Source organism: Caretta caretta, chromosome 12, assembly GCF_965140235.1.
Source record: "Caretta caretta isolate rCarCar2 chromosome 12, rCarCar1.hap1, whole genome shotgun sequence".
In the NCBI taxonomy this organism is placed as follows: domain Eukaryota; kingdom Metazoa; phylum Chordata; order Testudines; family Cheloniidae; genus Caretta; species Caretta caretta.
Window position 1 is genome coordinate 10,682,978 of NC_134217.1, and position 23,244 is coordinate 10,706,221.

Genomic DNA, 23,244 nt, shown 5'->3' on the forward strand with positions numbered 1-23,244 from the left:
GAGGTGTAGACCGAGCCTAGCCACGCTTGCAGAGGCCACAGATGAAGATGGGCGTAGCTGACCACATATGTGCATGTGGCCCATCAATTGCAGGCACATGTGGGCCAGGGCGAGCTGGCTCTTTATGTGGGAGATTAAATTTGACATGGCCTGAAAACACGCTTCCTGAAGGAAAGCCCTGGCCCACATGGAGTTGAGGACCACTCCAATGAACTCTATGCATTGGACTGGCATTAACATGGACTTTTCTGTGTTTAACAACAGGCCCAGGTCACGCAGGTGGACCACATCAGATCAAGGCTCCTGCACACCTTCCCCAGAGACCTGCCCTTGATGAGCCAGTCATTGAGATACAGAAAGACCTGGACCCCTCGACATCTCAGGTAAGCCGCCACTAGTACCACACATTTCGTGAACACTCTGGAGGCCAAAGACAGGACAAAGGGTGGCGCTGTGAACTAGAAGAGGTGCCTGGCCACTATGAAGTGCAGGAAATGCCTGTGTCCCGGGGATATGGAGACATGAAAATAAGAGTCCTTTAAGTCAAGAGTGGCGTACCAGTTCCCTGGATCCAGGGATAGGATGATGGAGGCCAGGGAGACCGTACAGAACTTCAACTTGTTCTTGAGAGACTTGTTCAGGCTATGCAGGTCCAGAATGGGTCTGAGATCCAGGCTTTGTCTTCAGGATTAGGAAGTAGCAAGAATCCTCTTCCCTCCATATCCCAAGGAACCTCCTTCCCCAGTCCCCAAGCCCAGGAGCTATTCGACCTTCTGAATGAGGAGTTGGTTGTGAAAAGGATCCCTGAAGAAGGATGGGGAAATGGGGAGGCAGGAGCGAGGGGCAGCCAAAAATTGCTGGGTAAAAACCCAAGCCACTATGTCTGGGACCCAACAGTCCGATGTAACCCGCAACCAGGCTCAGAGGTAGGGAAAAAAGGTGGTTGAGGAAAAGGTGGGAAGGTTCCGGACTTTTGGCTGGTGCATCACTCCCGAATGCGTCCTCAAAATAAGCACTTCTGGCCCCCTTGGTGCTTTGCCAGGCGAGGCTGTGCAGGAAACTGGGACGATGAAGGGCGGCAGTGACTAAGCCCTACATTCCTTTTCCTTGCAGGTGCCTGCCGAGGCTGCCACTGTCGAGGTGGCAGGGGAACCTGAAACAGCTGTCTCAATGTCTGAGGTGTGTGCATCCCCAGAAAGTAGAGGGTCACCCGTGTGTCTTTCAGGCTATGCAGACGAGCATCCGTTTGGTCGGAAAAAAGGCTGACACTGCCAAACGGGAGGTCCTGAATAGAGGCTTGCATCTCCTGGGACAGGCTGGCGGTCTGGAGCTAGGAACCGTGCCGCATGGCCAACGCCGAGGTGACCACTCAGGCATCTGAATCAGCCACATCCCAGGGCATTTGGAGGGAGCACCAAGCTGCCACAGTCCCCTCCACCACCAGAGTTGGGGACTCCTGGGACATGGAGTCCTTGACCTTCAGGAGAGAGTCCCACAAGTTAAAGTTATAGTGACCCAAGAAGGCCTGGTGGTTCGCCATCCAAAACTGGAGGCTAGCTGTAGAATAAATTTTTCAACTGAAGAAATTCACCCTTTTGGCCTCTTTATTCTTAGGCGTGGAAGAGGTGGGCCCCTGTTTATCCCTCTTGTTGGCTGCCGACATGACCAACTATCCTGGTGGGTGTACAAGTACTCAAACCCTTTCATGGGAACGAAGTACTTCTTTTCTGCCCTCTTGGAAGTGGGCAGGATGGAGGACGGGGTTTGCCAGATGTTTTTGGCAATGTTCAGGACCGCACCAGGAGTGCGATGTGGGCCAGGGTGGATGCTGATAACAAATTAAACAATGTGTCCATCTGCTCCTCCATCTCCTCTGCCTTGAGGCCCAACTTGGAAGCCACCCTGCGGAGCAGCACCTGATGCTCCCTAAAATCGTCCGGCGGGCTAGCTCTCGAGGGGCCCGCCATCGACTTGTCCAGAGAGGAGGAGGAGGATTGGACTACCAGCGGAGGGCTGGTGGTGTCCTCCCACACCAGAGAGGGCGGCCTAGGGGTGGCTAGTGGCTCCTCACCCGTGATGGCTACCGGAGCATCCTGCATCGAGTCCGGTACCATCAGTACTGCCTTCATCCTGTATCTGGTTCGGTGACTGAGGACTCGTGGGAGCGCGGCAACGGCATGATGGGAACTCCCCAGGCATTCCAATAAGGCCATTGGGTCGGCCACTGGCCTTGCTGCTAGGATGGCACTGATGCCGTAGATGTGCCCTCTGGAGCCCAATTGTGTTGCTGTCTGGGCAAAGAGCTGAACTGCGCCTCCAAGCCCAAGATGTTGTCCCCTTCCGGTGACCAGGGCAGGGCTGTCGAGGCTTGGGTCTGGCAGGTCACCATTGCCGCCAGTGAACAGGAACTGGGAGGGTGTCGAAAGCACTGTTGGCTTGGGCCCTTTACTGCTCCCTGGAGTCGGTGGTGGGTCCTTTCGGGGGAAGAAACTCTCTGGGGTTGAGCCCTTTTGTGGGTCCAGAGTGGGCATAAGCTTGGTTGGGCTTGCTTGGTGCCATCTTCTTAGGTTTCTTCTTCAGCACTGGCAATGGGGATCAGTGCCGGGAGGAACCCAGTGCTGGGGGTTCGCTCCGCACCAAAGTAAAAGCACTAGGTGCCTCATCAGCGCAGCTCCAAAGTTGAGCGCAGAGCAGCCTGCCTCTGGAGGGCCCTGATACATATATTGCAATCCCTCTGAACCAGAGGACAAAAGTTTTTACTTTTGCGACAGCACTCCTTTACGGGGATTCTATGAGACAGCGTAGACAACTGGCACAGAGTGGGCAGGAATCTTCCTGGTGACTTCTATAGGAATTGGATTCAGCCCTATGAAAGCAAAACTTGCAGGTGCAATTTTAAAGTTTGGCTATGAGGATGGCTGAGCTATTTTAACTGTGCACACAATATTTGCAGGCAAATACCTCCTAAACAGAAAAAAACCTGTATCTATATGTATAAATGGGGGGGTTGCAAATGCAGTGGATAGACCCACAAACGTTAAATTTTCCATCCATCTACACAAATAGCCTCAGAATTAAAAATCTAATTATGGTACTGAAAGGAAACTCATGATAACTTAATTAAATTATTTGCAGTAACATCTAGAACATCGTAGGCTCCAAAAAGACATACAAAGAAGGGTCAAAAAGAACCAAGGAGTACTTGTGGCACCTTAGAGACTAACAAATTTATTTGGCCATAAGCTTTCGTGGGCTGAAACCCACTTCATCGGATGCATGCAGTGGAAAATACAGTGGGAAGATATATATACACACACAGAGAACATGAAAAAATGGGTGTTGCCATACCAACTGTAATGAGACTAATCAATTAAGGTGGGCTATTATCAGCAGGAGAAAAAAACTTTTGTAGTGATAATCAGGATAGTCCATTTCAAACAGTTGACAAGAAGGTGTGAGTAACAGTAGGGGGAAAATTAGCATGGGGAAATAGTTTTTACTTTGTGTAATGACCCATCCACTCCCAGTCTTTATTCAAGCCTAAGTTAATGGTGCCCAGTTTGCAAATTAATTCCAATTCTGCAGTTTCTCACTGGAGTCTGTTTTTGAAGGTTTTTTTTTGGAGAACTGTGACGTTTATGTCTGAAATTGAGTGACCAGGGAGGCTGAAGTGTTCTCCAACTGGTTTTTGAATGTTATAATTCTTGACATCTGATTTGTGTCCACTTATTCTTTTGCGTAGAGATTGTCAGGTTTGGCCAATGTACATGGCAGAGGGGCATTGCTGGCATATATCACATTGGTAGATGTGTAGGTGAATGAGCCTCTGATGGTGTGGCTGATATGATTAGGTCCTATGATGGTGTCCCTTGAATAGATATGTGGGCAGAGTTGGCAACAGGCTTTATTGCAAGGATGGGTTCCTGGGTTAGTGTTTTTGTCGTGTGGTGTATGGTTGCTGGTGAGTATTTGCTTCAAGTTGGGAGGCTGTCTTTAAGCGAGGACTGGCCTGTCCCCCAAGATCTGTGAGAGTGAGGGATCGTCCTTCAGGATAGGTTGTAGATCCTTGATGATGCACTGGAGAGGTTTTAGTTGGGGGCTGAAGGTGATGGCTAGTGGTATCTGTTATTTTCTTTGTTCATCTGTCCTGGAGTAGGTGACTTCTGGGTATTCTTCTGGCTCTGTCAATCTGTTTCTTCACTTCAGCAGGTGGGTACAGTAGATTTAAGAATGCTTGATAGAGATCTTGTAGGTGTTTGTCTCTGTCTGAGGGATTGGAGCAAATGTGGTTGTATCTTAGAGCTTGGCTGTAGACAATGGATCTTGTAATGTGGTCTGGATGAAAGCTGGAGGCATGTAGGTAAGTATAGTGGTCAGTAGGTTTCCGGAATAGGGTGGCGTTTATTTGACCATAGCTTATTAGCACTATAGTGTCCAGGAAGTGGATCTCTTGTGTGGACTGGTCCAGGCTGAGATTGATGGTGGGATGGAAATTGTTGAAATCATCGTGGAATTCCTCAAGGGCTTCTTTTCCACGGGTCCAGATGATGAAGATGTCATCAATGTAGCATAAGTAGAATAGGGACAGTAATTGAAAGGTTAAGATTTTCAAAACAAAACTTCCATTCCGGAGTTTTTCCAGTTGTCTGTTAAATGTATGGTGTTGTCTAAAACTCAGGACAAGTGCCAGAGAAGTCACAGAAATAAAATATATGGTCATTATACCAAATGTAGATTCTGATGTTTTTTTCTTTTTGAAGTTGGGTGGAGAGAAAAGAAAGACACTGACCAGTAAACTCTGAATGCAAAAATGTGTTCAGCCAAATCTTCCCAGTAGGATATGAAAAGTGTCAAATAAGAAGGTCTGCACAAAGTATACTAAAGTGCTCTATAAACCATGTAGAACTTGCACTGCAATACCCACATTCATATGGCAATATCAATTTTGGCTTAACAATAGTCAGGTGAGGTCTCTTCTACACAATATTGAAATTAAAAGGCTAATTGCAGGGGACATTTTTAAGTATTACACTATCCCAATAAATACTTTGCCACAGGGTGATGAGCCCTGGAGATTAAGACAGGGCCAGGGCCAGGGCACGGGCACCTATGTCTGAATGATTCGACCCTAAGCTAATTGATTAATTAGGCCCTGGAAGAAACAAACCAAAACAATATTAAAAAGTGGACTAAGAAGAAGAGCACAAAACCAAGAAAAAAGAAGTGGGGAGGAAAAAAAAACTATAAAATGGAAACTATCCTTAGGCAAAACCAGGAAATAAAATCTCAAAAGTAAAATGTGGCAAAAGCATCTTTGTCAACCACAAAAACGTATCAAAAACATAGAAACTAAGGAGAGAGGAAAAAAAGAACCTGCATTCAAAAAAAAAAAAAAAGCAATGAAGTGAGGAGAGAATTCTCAGCGCATGCAGCAGAATATTATAGATGGCAACAGAGAAAGATATAAAGCATGTGTGAAAGTGTAATTTTTGTCCATTTGATTCCTTGCAATGACTCATCTAGAGGCATTGTAGTCCCTCTACCGATAGGGCCTTAGACTGGCATTCAGGAGATATAGAGTCTATCCCTGGCTCTGCCACTGGCCTGCTGTGTGACCGTGGGCAAGTCACTTCCTCCTTCTGCACTTCTATTTCCCCTCCCTCCTTTTGTGTGACTTGTCTCCTCAAAGTGTAATCTCTTTGGGGCAAGGACTGCCTTACTATGTTTGTACAGTGTCCAGAACAACTGGGATTCAAAACACACCTGGGCCTTCTAGGCATTCTAATTATAAAATTACACGCAGCAAGCCTTTGGTATGCTAAAGTGGTGCAGGAATCTCTTATGGTGGTTGGAACCCAGTCCTTGCTGTAACTGTAACCAGTCAGTCGAACATCTATTTCGGTCTAGCTTTTGTATCATTATGTATTATTTGAATTACTGTAGTGCCTAAGAGCCCCAATCACGCACCGGGACCCCATTGTGGTAGGTGTTGTACAAAACGGCTTCTAATCTAAGTAGGATTCAAATCTGCACAGTGCTGAATCTATTGAGACGCTAGGCAGAAAAAAAGTTTTCAAAATCTCAAATTTTTCCAGGACAGGAAAAGTTTCCCCCATCCTAAATTGGAACAGAAAGTCAAAAAAAATCTCAAAAACGTTCGCAAACTGAAAAAAAAAAATTCAGTTTGGCTCTACCAAAATGTTTCATTTTGATAATTATGAAACATTCCAGTTTGGTTTTAAATTATTTTATTTTTTTTATTATAAATTATCTTAAATTTTAAAATAAAGTCATTTCAAACTGGAAAAAAAATTAACTTTGTTCTGAAAATGCCATAATGAAGAGTCTGACAATTGCAAAACTTTTAAAAAAAATTGAAATGGGAAATTTGTCAAAACCAGTCCTTTCTCGGTAAAAGTTTTGGTTTCAATGTACCGTATTTTTCAAACAGAAAAAGGTTTATCAAAAATTTCCTGACCGGCTCTAGTGCCGAGTACATTTACTTGCAATGTATTTCAATGGAAGTTGAGGGACCAGCGCTGTTGAACATATTCAGAGATGACCCGGAAAAACGGGTAAACAGTGAGGTGACATGGTTTGCAGACACAAAATTACTCAGAATAGTTAAGTCCAAAACTGACTGCAAAGAGTTATAAACAGATCTCACAAAACTGGGTGACTGGGAAACAAAATGGCAGATGAAATTCAATTCAGATAAATGCAAAGAAATGCACCCTGGAAAACATAATCCCAACAACACACACAAAATGATGGGGTCTAAATTAGCCGTCACCACTCTAGAAAGAAATCTTAGACTCATTGTGGATAGTCCTCTAAAAACATCTGCTCAATGTGCAGCAGCAGTCAAAAAAGCTAACAGAATCCTCGGAACCATTAGGAAAGGGATAGATAATAAGACAGAAAGTATCTTAATGCCATCCTATAAACCCATGTTAAACCCACACCTTGAATACACTGTTTGCCCCACCTCAACAAAGATATTAGAATTGGAAAAAATATAGAAAAGGACAGCAAAAATGATATGGAACAGAGTCTGTATGAGGAGAAATTAAAAAGATTGGGACTGTTTAGTTTAGAAAAGAGATGACTAAGGGGGGACATGATAGAGGTCTACAAAATCAAGAATGGTATGGAGAAAGTGAATAAGGAGGTGTTATTTACCTCTTTACATAACACAAGAACCAGGGGCCACACAATGAAAATTTATAGGCAGCAAGTTTAAAACAAGCATATGGAAGCACTTCTTTACATAAATCACAGCCAAAACTGTGGAACTCATTGCCAAGGGATATTGTGAAGGCCAAAAATATAACTGTGTTCAAAAAATAAATAGATACAATCATAGAGGATAGGTCCATTAATGATTATTAGCCAAGATGGTCAGGGATACAACCCCATGCTCTAGGTGTCACTAAACTTCTTACTGCCAGAAGCTGGAACCATATGACAGGGGATGGATAGGGTTGCCAACTTTCTGATTGCAGAAAACTGAACACTCTTGCTCTGTCCCACCCCGGAGGCCCTGCCCCTACACCTTTTCTGAGCCCCCCCCCCCCACTCCATTCCCCCTCTTTCGGTCGCTCACTCTCCTCCACCCTTACTCACTTGCTCTTTTTCACTGGTCTGGGGCAGGGGGTTGGAATGTGGGAGGGAGTGGGGGGTCCAGCTAGGGGTGAAGGCTCTGGGGTGGAGCCAGAGATAAGGGGTTGGGGGTGCCGGAAAGGGCTCCGGGCTGGGGCCACGGAGTTTGGAGTGTGGGAGGGGGTTAGGATGCAGGAGGGGGTGCGGAGCACGGGCTCTGGGAGGGAGTTTGGGTGCAGGAGGAGGCTCAGGGCTGGGGCAGGGGTTTGGGGTGTGGAAGGGGGTGCAGGGCACAGGTTCCCAATGGCGCTTGCCTCAGGGCAGCTCCCTGGAAGCAATGACATGTCCCTCTGGCTCCTAGGCCCAGGGGGGCCAGGACCAGGGGGTCTCCGTGTACTACCCCGTCTGTAGGCAACGCCCCCACAGTTCCCACTGGCCGCAGTTCCCAGCCAATGGGAGCTGTGGAGCTGGCACTTGGGGCAGCGCCTGCACCATGGGCAGGGGCAGAGCGGGGAGCTGCCCCCCTGACCGCCCTTGCACCCAGGAGCTGGTGGGACATGCCAGCCGCTTCTAGGAGCCATGTGGAGCCAGAAGCTGTGGCCAGCCGGACTTTTAGTGGCCTGGTCAGCTGTGCTGAGCAGAGCCACCAGGGTCCCTTTTCAACCGGGTGTTCCGGTTGAAAACTGGATGCCTGGCAAACCTAGGGACAGATTACTCGATAAAGTGCCCTGTTCTGTTCATTCCCTCTAAAGCATCTGGCAATGGCCACTGTCGGAAGACAGGATACTGGATTAGATGGACCATTGATCTAACCCAATATGGCCATTCTTATTTTTTTATGTACTTGAGACCTTGCACAATCAAGCCTATAGTGTCCTTTGCAATCTCTCATCATATATTAAAGAGTAGTATTATTTAACCTGGAAAATAGAAGAGTTAGTGGATTCCTATTTGAGGTGTAACTAGAGAGCAGTGTGGTTTTGGGATTATTTCATTTAGGGCATCTAAAGTAGAAGCAGTTCAACAATACTTCCAGTGTAAGAAAATTTACTATTCAACTTCCTTTAATTTTTGATATAGCTGTTAAAATGCAGAACAAATGTGTGACTAAAATCATTTTAAACCTGTGGCTAGAAACTGAAAGGAACTGGATAGTCTCACAGGTCACGTATTGACGTGCTGCGGTGGAAATCCAAGATAAAAAAAACTGACATAGTTATCATTGTTATCTCCAATACAAGAAGGCCTTTCAAGAAAGCAGCTTGAAACCTGACATGCTAGTCCATCCTGAATCCAGTTTTTGCTGTTCATTAATTTAGAGATGGATTAAGCATCTATTACTGAATGGCTCTCAACATTATATGTAAAGTAATTTGAAAAAATGATAATCCAAGCAGGCCTAATGTTTTAGGAGCAGACCCTCAGCACCGAAGCTATCCTCTTGCTGCAAATAAAGGCATGTAAATGGTATCTATGAAATGACCCAAGCAATTCCTCTTTGTGAGTTCTGAGAACATCTACAGAGGATGTTATTTACTGGTATGATACAGTCGGTGCCTTTTAGTAGGTGCTTGATAAATGGGCAATAAAGCCTGAGTCCTCATCCATAAAGATTGAGGAGACTGTTGTAACTATTTTCACTGTAATCAAGGCAGTTGCAGCAGTACCGTTTTATAAATAAACTGTATGCTAAAATCGTCATTATTGTATAAACAAAATAAACATTACACAATAAGATATATTTGGTATGCAGGGAATTTAGGCACTGTGTATTGTATTGCAAATAAACAGTGACAGTTATACCAAAGGAACCTAGAACAGATCTACTGGTGCAGGCAATTCAGCATTCCGCTTCTTCCAATAGTGTTCAGTATCAGATACTGAAGAGAAAAGTAACTGTCCCTCTTTCCCCCACTCCAAAAAAACCCAAAACAAATTGTCAACAACCCCAATTCTGCATATGAGAAATTCCTTCCTAATCCCCACATTCTCAAGTGATAAAAAATCATGCCAGGCTTTGAATCATGAAATGTGGTTACTCTTATCTCTTAGCTTGTATAGCTGTAGGTGTTACTAATGGTCAAAGTTATATAGCTCATTTAAAAATCCAGCCACAATGTTTGTTTCAGGGACCTCCTGTGAAGGTGAGAGCCACAGGCTGACTCTGTTCTGCACAAAGCAGAGTTTCATTTGAATGCTTCAAAATTACTGCAGTGTAGTTTAATTTAAAGTAAAAGTAAGGGACAGTGGGGACAGAGAATATCACAAATCTGAAAACTGAAATTTTCATTTTTGAAGACTGAAATGAAAATTTCAACTTGAAACAAATTTTTCAAACAAATATCTCGAATCAAAACAAATTCTCCGGTAAAAGTGTTTCATCTGAAATCTTCACAGGAACCAATTTCAAATGTGACTGGCTTTAGATATCAACAGCATCAAAAGGATAACTGGGGGTTTGACATTAGGTCTTGTTCCCACTCATATGACTGAACTGATCACTAACTTTGGTCATGGTCTCAGCCATGGTACATTAGCAACAACCCTGGGCATCCATCCACCTTTCTGTAGGGCATGGAGCTATCTTCATCTCTGAGTGTACATCACAGACTCAACTTCCTAGGTTTGAAGAGCTGATGTTGATGAACTTCAGTCCTGTCTACATTCCTCTGCTTAATCCACCCTGCCGTATGTGTTAATGGGTTTCACAAAGTGCTATTTTCCCATGCTTCTAAATTATGTTTATCAGCAATAAAATGACAAATTACAGAAACTAAACAATACTACTGGAAATAGAAGAGTCATCCATGCTTGTATATTAATTCCATTCTAAAAAATTATATCCCCTCTAACTGGCAAAACAAACACTTACCTTCTTCCACCCTTTGTAAACTCTTAGGGGCAGCGACTATCTTTTACTATGTATGTATAGTGCCTAGAGAAACGTGGCTCTGATCTTGGCTGGTACCACCCTAAACACAAATAATTAATCAGAGTGCCATTGCATGCAACTGAACAAAGTGCCAGGTGGACAGGAAATATGGAAATTAATATATAGTACTCGTACAGAATATCTGCTAGAATACAGGTTCTTAGCCAGTTTTTGTTTTGTTTACTTAAGACTAAAGCAAGAGTGCAATTCTTCTAGTATTTTTAGGATTATAACAAAGAAATACCATGCCATTAGTAAACTAACAAATTGTTTCCAAACTTGGGTCATCAAACTTTAAGTTAAGGTTCAATTATAAAAGCAAAAGTAACATACCTGGAAAAGAATGTGTATAGTTGGTTCTTTCTGTTTCAGATTTTCATTCAATCCTTGCTGCTTCTGTATATGTGTATCTGAAAATTTCTTCACCTGAAATTAGATTTACATTATGTAAGATTTCTTATGAAGATGGATACAGCAGTTGCATCAATTACTCATACACGCTATAGTAACTTATCTGAGTGTTAGACTACTCTATTGTTCCGATATTAGATATGCAAGTTAGCCTATATAAATTGTATGCATGTTTATGACAACCACGCAACAAAAACTAATCTGGCATATAAATACAATTGTAGTAACTACACAAGAATGAGGCATCTACATTGCATGAGCATTTTTGAATACACAATTCTATAAGCACAATTTTTCAAAACAGTCTCCTAATATTTACATGTCCTCCAATTTAAATGGGATGTAATGATTCATTCATGAGCCACAAACAAAATAAAATTTAGTTTTCTCCAATTACCAATAAGTAAACAAGCATAAAATATAGTATTTTAACAGCCTAAACTTTCTAAGTATCAAACTACAGTGAAATGTATATGGATAAAGATGAAATTTTAAACAAAAAAATCCTACTTTTTAAATCTGAATGTGCACATACAACAAATTGGTTGCAAAAGAAAAAGTTTCCTTGTCAAATGGGCAGAGAAAATAAATTGTCACATCTGTTGGGCCAATGAATGTTCCCCTATTCACATCCCATTGCTCTCACAAACAGGATTTTGCCAGTAATGGATATGCTCTAGGGCCAACGGTATATGGGAAGAGGTTTTGAATTTTGCCACTACAGTTCAAAGGGTTAAAATTAAAAACACTCCTGAATGGGAGTGGATAGAGAGGGAACATCATCTCTCTTTGCCCTTATAAGGCTGAAAATGGTTCAAGATGTTCAGATTATTATGTCTCATTAAGCCACTGGAAAAATCTGGAGGGACTTTTCTACAGCAAGTGGAAGAAACTTAAATACAAGAGAATGACAGTACAGGTGTATGAAAAGACAATCAAGAGGTATAGGTTGAACAAAGACAGAGCACCTTTCTAGTAATGGGAGGATGATAAGTTATTCTTCCTTAATTAAAGGGATTACATATGATTAGTGATCAATAAATGCCAGGAGATGTAAGGTATTTATTTCCAATTCTGGAGGCATTAGGACCCAGGTTGTATCTCCCCTCCAACCCCACTCCCCACACACATAGGCTTGCAAGAAAGCTGCAAAGAGGAACCAGCCAGGACTCAGTCGGGGCAAAAGTAGCCAAGGAAGGGACCTTTGGAAATCTTTCTAGAGTTCTGACTGGACTTTCTCTGCCCTGTGCTGATTGGCTATTTGCTCCAACCCTCCCTCTTCCCCACAGTCTCTTCACCTCTCCATCACTCCTCTTACCCTTTTTTCCTCTTCCTTTCAATGTCCCCTCTTCCTTTCCCTGTTCTTTCCATTTAGCTGATGCCCTCCTAACTAAACCTACCAACAAGAAAGAAATCATTGCACTAACATGACATTTGTTGTCAACCCACTGTTCACTCTGCTGGTGTATTCTACCCCTCACCAACCCAGGTCTGTCATGTCTATTTAGATTGTAAGCTCTTTAGGGCAGGGACGGTCTCCTACTCTGTGCACCAGCAGCCCCATTCTTGGTTGGCCCTTAGGCACTATTATAATAAACATTAATTATTAATATTTTAAACTGACTTGTACACCGTGAATACTGAAGTATTTTAGCAATGCATCCTCTAGTTAAATAACAGAGTAAAATTCATCTCTGCCTGCAGCCTCTCTGTAGGCGTTTGAAAAATAAAATCCACCAACTCAAATCCATGGGAAGGCAGTGAGGCTAGAGCACAGCCTCTCAGCAGCTACTACCGTAACTTCTCGCTTAACGTAGTTATGTCCCTGAAAAATGCGACTTTTAGCAAAACAATGTTAAACAAATCCAATTTCCCCATAAGAATTAATGTAAATGGTGGGGGTTAGGTTCCATGGAAATTTTTTTCACTAGACAAAAAACTACATACATACATATGTACTTATTGTGTATGTAAAACATACACAATAAGTTTTAAACAAACAGTTTAACACTGTACACAGCAATGATGATTGTGAAGCTTGGTTGAGGTGGTGAAGTCAGAGGGTGGAAGAAGGTGGGATATTTCCCAGGGAATGCCTTACTGATAACTGACAAACTAGCACTTGGCTGAGCCCTCAAGGGATAACACATTGTTGTTAATGTAGCCTCACACTCTACAAGGCAGCATGAATGGAGGGAGGGGAGACAGCGTGGCAGACAGAGACAGAAACAAACACCCTGTGTGAGAGAGAAAGATGCACATTATTCCTTTAAGTATGCTGACACCACTTTAAGTACATTGCCTTTTTAAGTAGATCAGGAAGTTGAGACAGAAGCTGTGGCCAGCAAGTTCCCTCTGTCCTGAGCCCTGTCTTGTCCCCACCCTGCTCTACAGAGAAGGGGTAAGCGGGGTGCAGGAGCAGGGGGAGGGGGACACCCTGACATTAGTGAGGAGTTACTCTACTTTAGCCTATAGGCTAGAATAGTAGCCACTGCCCCTCTGTATCTCTAATATAAGCAGTTTGGACCTCAAGTGGGACACATTGTGGGGGTGGGAATGCTGGAAAACGACGAGTGCCTCACTAAGGTCTGATTTAAAAGATCTTGCAATGACATTCTAGATCCATGTACATTTATAAAGGGTAGAAATGTACACATTGGCCCTAATCGTGCTCTCAGTAAAGTCAGCAGTAAGATTTCCATTGACTTTAACAGAAGCAACACTATAACTATCTTCTGCAGAGTCATATCTAAGGCCCCAATTCTGTAACCCCTACTCATGCTTAGTAATCCTGTTGGGTTTGATGAGATTACTATCCTACAGTATCTATCTACGATAACTAAGGGTTGTGGATCTGAGCCCTACAGTATACAGAACCTTACAGGCTAAGGAGGTACATAGCATGCACGATACTATACCTAGTACATTCACAGTTATACAGCAGAAGAAATTCCAGCCTAAGTAACAAGACTTCTGATGTTTTCCAGGTTCTTTAGTGGGATGTTCGCCAGACAATAACATTGAACTTTGTATACTCTATGTGAAATTGTTCCACCACCACCACCCCTCCTGGAACTTCTCAAATAAAGAGTGTATATTCTACACATGTAGCTCAGTGCTAGATAATGCAGTTTATTTCCCAGGAGAAACATTCTCAGTATTTCCTCTCCTTAAAGTTTCAAGTCTTCTACAGGCTTGGAGACAAACCAAAGAATCCCTCTCTAGAGCACTGGATCTTTTAGTGTTGCAATTTACAAGAAAAAGCACCCTCTTTAATACATTAATGGTTCCGCTTTTTACATACACATTCCACATACAGTTCCCATTTAATGTCACTGCAGGTGATTCGGACATATGCCAACTTGTATGAAAGTCCGAACAAAGAAAAACATTTAGTAACACTATGCAACTACTGTAGTTAAACTGTTCACATATCAGAGAAAAGCTTTATCAAAGTTTTTCATTTAAACAGTCTTTAAAAATAAACTTATAATAATAAGCTGAAATAACAGTTCCAGGGCATGAGATATGTCGAGATACCGTCCATTTTGGTAAATTTCATCATCACAGGATTTAAAAAATAATAAATTTCATGATTTCAGCTATTTAAATCTGAAATTTCAGGGTAGTGTAATTGTAGGGGTCCTGATGGAAAAAGGAATTGGGGGTGGAGGTCACACGGTTATTGTGGGAGGGTTACAATACTGCTACGCTTACTTCTGTGCGACTGCCGGTGGCGGCGCCGCCTTCCGAGCTGGGCAGCTGGAGAGCGGCAGCTGCTGGCCGGGAGCCCAGCTCTGAAGGCAGAGCCATTGCCAACAGCAGCGCAGAAGGAAGGATGGCCTGGTATGGTACTGCCATCGCCACCCTTACCTCTGTGCTGCTGCCTATAGAGCTGGGCCCTCAGATCAGCAGCCGTCACGCTCCAGCTGCCCAGCTCTGAAGGCAGCAGCGCAGAAGTAAGGGTGGCCTGGTATGGTATTGCCATCCTTACCTCTGCACTGCTGCTGGCGGGGCACTGCCTTCAGAGCTGGGTACCCGGGCAACAGCTTTCCAGTCACCCAGCTCTGAAGGCAGTGGAGAAGTAAGGGTAGCAAGCCCACAATCCCCGTAAAATAACCTTACAACCCCGCTTCAACTCCCTTTTTGGGTCAGGATTCCCAATTTGAGAAAGACTGGTCTCACCTGTGAAATCTGTATAATATAGGGTAAAAGCACAAAAGACCAGATTTCACAGGGGGGAAAACCACATTTCACGGTCCGTGACACGTTTTTAGTGGCCGAGAATTTGGTAGGGCCCAAGATATGTCTTTTCATTACCAGGGTCTCTCCTGTTCCAGAAAAGTAGCTAGAAAATTGAAAAGACATTTGCTAAAAGCACTACAAGGGAGTAGATCCATTACTAAAGTCCACTTAATTCATCTAAGGGAGACGCTGCAGAGTTAGGGCTTGTTTAGATGGTGGGGTAATGCTGAACTATAGAGGTGTGATTTCTCAAGAGCACTAATATGTTGTGGATTCACTGGTGCAAGTAGACCCTGCTGGTGTGCTTTAACATAGTGCTATTTGAAACAGCATTATATTAAAGTGCACTAGATCTAGGGAACCTTTAGCACACACCACCAGGGTCTACACTGACGAATTAATGCGCAACACATTCGTGCACTTTAGAAATCACATGCCCAAAGAACATATTACCCCACCTTGAAGACAAGCCCTTAGTCATTCACACAGGACAAAAGATCACTGTTTTGAACGCAATTGGTGGGAGAAACAGACTGGTGGGTAAAACAGTCTGTTTGCTTTTAGTGCATTCCAGGCTTTTAATACATACAAACATATTCCACTAAAAAGCCATATAAAAATATAGATCATAAAAACCCGATAGTCAAATAGATGCATGTAACCATGTTTTCTCACACCTAAGTCTAGCAGCTGAAATTAGCAGACAGCTGGAAAGCAATAGTCTGCAAGTGCAATATGGAAGATACAGGTCTGACTGTTCCCTTAAGGCTCTTACTTGTTACTTCGGTTGAGACAAGGAGAGTCACGTAAAGTATAAGATTGGCTTGTGAGTACTGGGAAAAGTAACACCACCTCTAGCTGACCCATGTATTTTTCTTCCCTTTTCATCTTGTTAGTGCAACACTGTGGCTCTCTTAATGAAACCATAACTACTCCACTGTGTAAACTTGCAAGCATGTTAGTTAAGAAGCCAACAGAAATTGTCTGCCATTTATCACTCATGGAAATCCTCCTCACAGGCTCTTAAAAATTAATGCATTTCAGTGTAGAGGGACCAAGTCATGCACTCACTTGTTCTTTGTGCAACCCACCACAAAACCCATTTGAAGTGATGTTTCACTGGGCCAACGTGGCTGTTAGTATCTAGAATATGTCATTCTGGTGCCTGACCTCTGGAGCTCCCATTTGCTCCCAAGTGTCTAATCCTGAGTTTGGCAAGGTTCAAATCCTCTTTCATGTTTTCAATAATTAGTCAGGATTTGGACTGTTCCTCCCCACCCCACCCCACTATATTTTGTTTATTGATGCTTTAGGCCATGCAAGCTTTCATTCAGGACATGATTTTGAATGTAAATCAAGTCTACTGTGTTCAGTATTGTAATTATTTTATTGTACCTGCATACTTTTGTCATAGGTACTTTACAGATAATAATTCAAATTTTCAACACTGCCATGAAAATTTCCCAGCCCAGGAACAAAATCTACACTTTTTTCTACTATGATGATGGTAAAAATGCAAACACTTATATTTTACTTACTCGTTTAAAAAAAAAAAAAGAGCTCTTCAGATAACTCTTCTTAAGTATGCAATTAATATCTTAAGAGCTGCTGCCAAATATGTTACCATTCAATCCAAACTAAGACTTGAATCTTAAAAGCTATAGTACTAACACTAGTTAAGTAGACTGCTTTAGTTTCCTGAAAGGAAAAAATAATCTGGTGCCAAATTTAAGTCTAAAATACACCACCATGCTTTGCAAGAAAATTGCTTGTATAACAATAATAGGCATGTTTTACTAGCAAAATAACTAATTAAATTGCACAAAATATGGCCTTTTTTGCTATAAAAGATACATTTTGTCTAGCAATGGAAAGGGCACAACCATTTGTCTTCATACTAGACTTTCAGCTTGATGTGCTGGGCTTTAGTTATGTAACTGTACTAGCATTGATGAGAATACATTGAGCTGAGACTCTTTTGTGCTCATGCATTTCAGAACTACTGAGAGCAAAAGGCTAAATTCCTCGTAGGTAGATAATTAACTACCATTTTCCGTTCCAAATAACCCAATTTTCATATCTGGATGCCCAAGTTAGGCATTAAAAGCAGTGTCTAATCACTTCATTTGAACACAAGGCAAAGACAACGTTTGCCAAAGGGAACACTCCACACTTTACTGGGAAAACTGCTAATCTTGAAGGAGTAATGGAAGGATAGATCTGGTCACCTACAAACTTTATCCCATTATGCTTAACTTGAATTAGGGTAAGTGGGCTGTCTGAAAAGGAGACCTACTCAGGAGAAATGGGACATCCCAGACAATATGGTCATTCAACTGGCTTCTGGAGACCAGACAGTTCAAATACGAATCTGAAATACCCATGAACCAAGCCTATGGCCATTTGAAGGTTCACTCATCACAGGCAGGCCAACAGTGAAGATGGGATGTGTACATCTACTTATAGGTGTTAATGCACAGCAGCCGCAGAGAGGAATACTCTCACAGCAACTTCTCCTGAGTTTGTTCATTTTTGAGTGAAGAGGAATCAGCTATGACTAATCCATGTTCAGAACTGTGATAAATGTGAAAAAAGCTTTGCAACAGCCCCCTGGGAAAACTACATTAGGATATAATCATTCAACTTCTGTGAGGAATAAGGTTATACAAAGTCTCCATTCATTGTCTGGCTCTCTGTGGAAGGACAAATAAAACAGTCGTGCCAACAGAGCCAGTCCTATGGACATAGTGTCTCTTTTGGCAGCTAAAGTCCCAGGGCTAGGAGTGACTGCAGTAAAGTAAGCTTTTCTTTAAGTAGAAATGGGCTGAAATGGGGAGGAGCTACAGAAGAAGGTGGTTGAGTGGCAGGACATACTGTTGCTGAAGGAGGGGAAATGAAGAAACTGAGCTCTCCCACCACCAGGCAATTCTTGCACTTCCCATTAAAAACATGCAAAACTGATGCTGCCTGTGTAATAGATCAAAGGGGAAAGGAGGATGCCTTTTGTGCATCCTTCTACAGGCTTTTTCCATATATGGAAAACACTCAAAATATCTTTAAGACTAAGACAGAGAAATAATCTGGATTAATTTTACAGCCAGCAGCTAGTGCAGCCTTCCTACTAAAAATGACAAACAAGGCAGAGATTTCCTAGAAATACATTAGCTCTGTTACTTCTCTCTAGGAGAAGTTTCCCCAATAGGTGATAAGATTTGGGCAATCTTCCCAAGAAATAAAAAAGGATGATTTTGGTGTACTCCCACCAGTGCTTTTTATTAAAATTCAATTAAAGTCTCTGCTGCCTGGCCAGATGACTACTTAAAAAAAGTGGATGAAAAAAGGATTCCTCACTGCTTATACCTTATGTAAGTGTTTATAATGGGGAAGTTATATTTGCTCTTAACAAATTTTCACTTCTTTGGTTACAAATAGGCATGGTTGCCAAGAGGAAGAATGTTACTAACATTGTTTCTCAAATATATCTGTTTATTTTATTAAGGCAAAAAACACAGAATTACGTTGTTAATAAAAATACCATAATGAATACAAAAATTATCTATATGCCTTTATATAGAAAAAGTATTTTCAAGCATTTTACAATAATAAATTTAAGACCCCAGTCTGCAAAGGGTTACACCCACCTATCGTTCCAAATGGAAGTACCTGCCCATCAAGGCCCAACTCTTTCCAGAATCAGGACTTAACTCTCTAGGAGGAACATAAGGTTTTACGGTTAAGACACTGGACCAGTTGTTCTTCGAGATGTGTTGCTTGTGTGCGCACCGCGTGCAAAATAGTCGGAAGGTTTTTCCCCTAGCTGTACCCATCGGGTTGGCTGTGGAGCCCCCTGGAATGGTGCCTTCATGGTCCCTGCCAACCCACTGCCTCTTCTTTTCCTTCTTGCTGGACACGCCAATGGAGGGGAGGTGGGTGAATCTTGGAATGGACATGAGCAACACCTCTCGAAGAATAACAGTTACAAAAAGTAGGTAACCGTTCTTTCTTCAAGTGATTGCTCATGTCAATTCCAAGTAGGCGCCTCCCAAGCAATTCCCCGGAGGAGAGGTCAGAATTCACCACGTTGCAGACTGAAGCACTGCTCTACCAAATGCAGCATCATCCCTAGCCTGCTGTGTGGTGGCGTAGTGTGATGTAAAGGTATGGAAAGATGACCATGTCACCACCCTGCAGATGTCCTGAATGGGGACCTGTGCCAGAAATGCTGCAGATGAAGCCCATGCTCTGGTGGAGTGCGCTGTCAACGCTGGGGCTGGAATCTTTGCCAGTCCATAGCACGTCCTGATGCGGACCATGATCCAAGAAGAAATTTGTTGGGATGAGATAGGAAGCCCTTTAATTTTTTTCCAGTGATGGCGAAGAGTTGCATCGACTTTCTAAACAGCTTTGTATGCTCAATGTAAAAAGCCAATGCACATCTAATATCCAGGGAATGGGGCATACGCTCCCTGTCATTGGCATGCGGTTTCAGGAAAACCACTGGCAGGAAAATGTCCTGATTTGCATGGAACTGCAAAGCTACTTTGGGGAGAAAGGCTGGGTGCGGCCGCAACTGCACCTTGTCCTTATAGAAAACTATATAAGGGGGCTCAGAAGTTAACGCTTTGAGTTCAGACACCCTTCTGGCCGAAGTTATGACCCTAGGAAAAGCCACCTTCCAAGAGAGGCAGAGCAAAGAGCAGGTTTCTAGAGGCTCGAAGTGGGGGTTCCATGAGCCTGGAGAGGACCAGGTTGAGGTCCCATGGGGGATCGGTTGCCGCACCTGTCTGTCTAGCCCCTTAAGGAAGCATCCAACTATGGGGTTAGTAAATACTACCGTCCTGCCGCACCTGGGTGGAAAGCGTAAATAGCAACCAGGTGCACCTTAATTGAAGGGACCGCCAGCCCCTGTTGCTTTAAGTAGAGTAAATAGTTCAGTATAAAGGGGATTGAGGATTGGAGTGGAAGGTTTTCCATCTGAGAGGGCCAAACAGAGAACTGTTTACACTTGGCCAGATAAGTGGCATGAGTGGAGGGTTTTTAACTGCCCAGAAGAACCTCCCTAATCGAATCGGAGCACTGGAGTGCTAACAAGTTCAGTCATGGAGTTTCCAGGCTGTGAGATGTAGAGACTCCAGATTGGGATGCTGGAGGCAGCTGTGGTCCTATGTGATGAGGTTCGGAATCACGGGCAAGGACATGGCCGTGTCCACCAAGAGGTCTAACATCGTGGGGAACCAGTGTTGGCAGGGCCACACTAGTGCTATGACAATAAGCGATGCCTTGTCTTGCCAGACCTTAAGGAAGACTTTATGGATGAGAGAGAAGGGTGGGAATACCTACAGTAGTCTTCCTGACCACAAGAGGAGAAAGGCGTCTGAGATGAAGCCGGGACTGTGATTCAGGAAGGAGCAGAACTGCTGGCACTTCCTGTCACTCCGTGTCACAAACAGATCTATCTGGAGAGGGCCCACTTCTGGAAGATATTGCTGACAATGTCTGAGCAGAGAGATCGTTTGTAGCCATGAAAGGACCTGCTGAGGTGATCAGCTAGTTCGTTTGGTGAGCCCGGCAGGTATGACACCTCTAACTGTATCAAGTGGGCAATGCAAAAGTCCCACAGTTTGAGGGCTTCTTGGGAGAGGAGCAAGCACCACCCTGTTTGTTTATATGGAATGCCGCTGTGGTGGTGTCCATCAACACTGAAACACATTTGCCATGAAGACAGGCCTGAAATGTCTGGCAAGCTAGTCTCAACGCTCGGAGCTCTCCGACGCTGATGTGCAGTGATAGCTCTACCTGGGACAGAAGCCTCGCACACCGAGGCCGGGGCACTGTGCGCTGAAGTTCCTGGTGCCAGGTCCAGCGCTGTCTGGGGGCGAAGGGCTGACTCTGAGAGGAGGAGTTTCAGCCAAGAGTTCCGCTCCTTTTTAGTTCTGGGGGTACAGTCCCTGCAGATTCTGCACCTGTTGGCTGGTGACTTTCCCCCAGGCACTTGAGATAGGAATCGTGTGGGTCCCTTTTGGGCATGGGCTTCAGGCACGAGCCACACGACCTGAAGCCCTGAGACAGAGGCAGGCCCCAGTCCTGGGAAAGAAGTTATGGGGGGGGGAAACCCCCAAAGTAAACTAACATATATAGCTCTAGTTGTAGTTTAATATAACTATTTACAGATAGACAAGAAAGAAGATCACCAAGGAAGCACTTGCAAACCCAAGAGAGTTATACCAAAGTTATAAACATAAACTGAGATCATGACTAAAAGTATGTTTTCCAAAGACACCTGGGAAGTGGCCAAACCAGTTCCTCAGAGTCAAAGGGCAAGCTGACACCTGATGGACCATTACTTGCTAAGTGGGCAGTCTTTAGTAGGAAAGGGGGCAGGGGCATAAAATCCACATCTTAGAAAAGAAACAGCAAGGGCAAATTCCCTTCCACACAGACTGCCTGTTGTTTTGTTCCCAGCTGGAAATTGCTTCTCAAAGTGGAGACAGGACTACAAAAAGAAGGGGAAAGACACCCACAGGTACCCCTCCTCTTTCTCTTTCTGTCCATCGATTCACTACGCTAGAAGGAACAAAGAAAGCTGCCATTGAACTGGAGAAGGGGTCTTGGCCTAAGATGTTCAGCTAGTAAGACTGCTGAGAGCATGTGATGAGAAAAACTTTGCCTTGAATTTAGCATAGTTTGTTAAATTAGGCACCAGTTGCATTTTATCTTTATTTTTCTTACAATCATTTCTCACTTTTATGCCTCATTACTTGTATTCAATTAAAATCTCTCTCTCTGTAATTAATAAACTTGTTTTATTGATTTACCTAATCCATTGTTTTTAAATCGAAGTATCTGGAAAACACCATTTTTGGTAACAAGATGTGTGCATATCATTTCTAATAATCAAATGACAGACTTTATATACATTTGTATTGTCCAGGAGAAGGCTGGGTAGCACAGGACATACATTTCCTTAAGGAAAAATATAGGACTGGGTGTGCGTTGGGGTTACCCTGCAATATAACCAAGGCTGGTAAAAGTCAAGGTGTGGTTGATTGGTTGCAACACACTTACAATCATAGCTGGGAGTGACTTGCATGCTGGAGGCTGTCTGTAAGGTGTCCAGGCTAGAGGCTACAGCAGCAAAGCAGTGTAAAGAGCACCCCAGGTCAGAGGACAGGAGTGACACAGCTACTCATTAGTCTGGATTGTACCCTGGGTAGGTCACAATCACTTAAAGTGATACATGAACTGTACAAATGATATGCATCAGCATTCAACATCACCCTTTCAGATAAAGAAATAAATATGCTAATTCATAGACCCCCGTCCCCAATATAAATCAGCAAAATACTGCCAGTGTGTGATGCTAATAAAAGAAGAGCCTCTTAAATTAGTTAACAAGGAATATATTTAGGATTGTAACTAGAAGAAATAGGAGTTGTAATAAATAATCAGATAGCATTTAAAAAAGGTGTCTCTCTTCTCTTCTAAATCCACCTCATTTTGTGCCTTTCCAATAACTCAAAAACAAGTAGGATACATAGGCAAAAAAAATTATTGCCTGGCATACAGAATATAATAATAGTACTCAACTTAAAATGCTTTTTCATGAAAAGATTGCAAAGTAGTATTCCCATTTTGCAGACGGGGAAAAGGTCCCAGAAAATTTAAGCAAATTACCCAAGGTAACACAGTGAGTGTGGGGAAAAATCAGGAATACATAACCTAGGTCCTGTGTTTTGACCATTAGAAAACAATATCTGCCCTTAAATGTGTTTAAGGCTCAATCATGTCTCAATTCAAGATTTAATTTGTTACAATTGCCAAGTGAAAAACATACTAATGCTTAAAGATTCTCTGTGCTATATCTAAACAAGAGTATAACTTCCTTGTTGGGCTGGAGTCAGAAGTAGCATATCCCTTCTGCATACTGAAACCAAGAAGACTGATCTGAGTCTGACATGCACATTAAAAAAGCATCAAGCCCTCATGCTGGTTTTGAGAGCCTCCTCCACAATAGTTTCACCATGCACCTCTACTACCAAAAGGAACATAATGAA

General features: G+C 43.1%; 1 protein-coding gene across 1 annotated transcript in view; it reads right to left on the bottom strand.

Annotated features, from left to right (window-relative positions):
* Positions 1 to 23,244, bottom strand: part of SMPD3 (sphingomyelin phosphodiesterase 3) — a 251,983-nt gene that overhangs the window by 166,847 nt on the left and 61,892 nt on the right. The window contains exon 2 of the mRNA XM_048870564.2: positions 10,868 to 10,960. The gene's annotated coding sequence lies outside the window, so the exon portion shown is untranslated. The remainder of the gene's footprint in view (positions 1 to 10,867; positions 10,961 to 23,244) is intronic.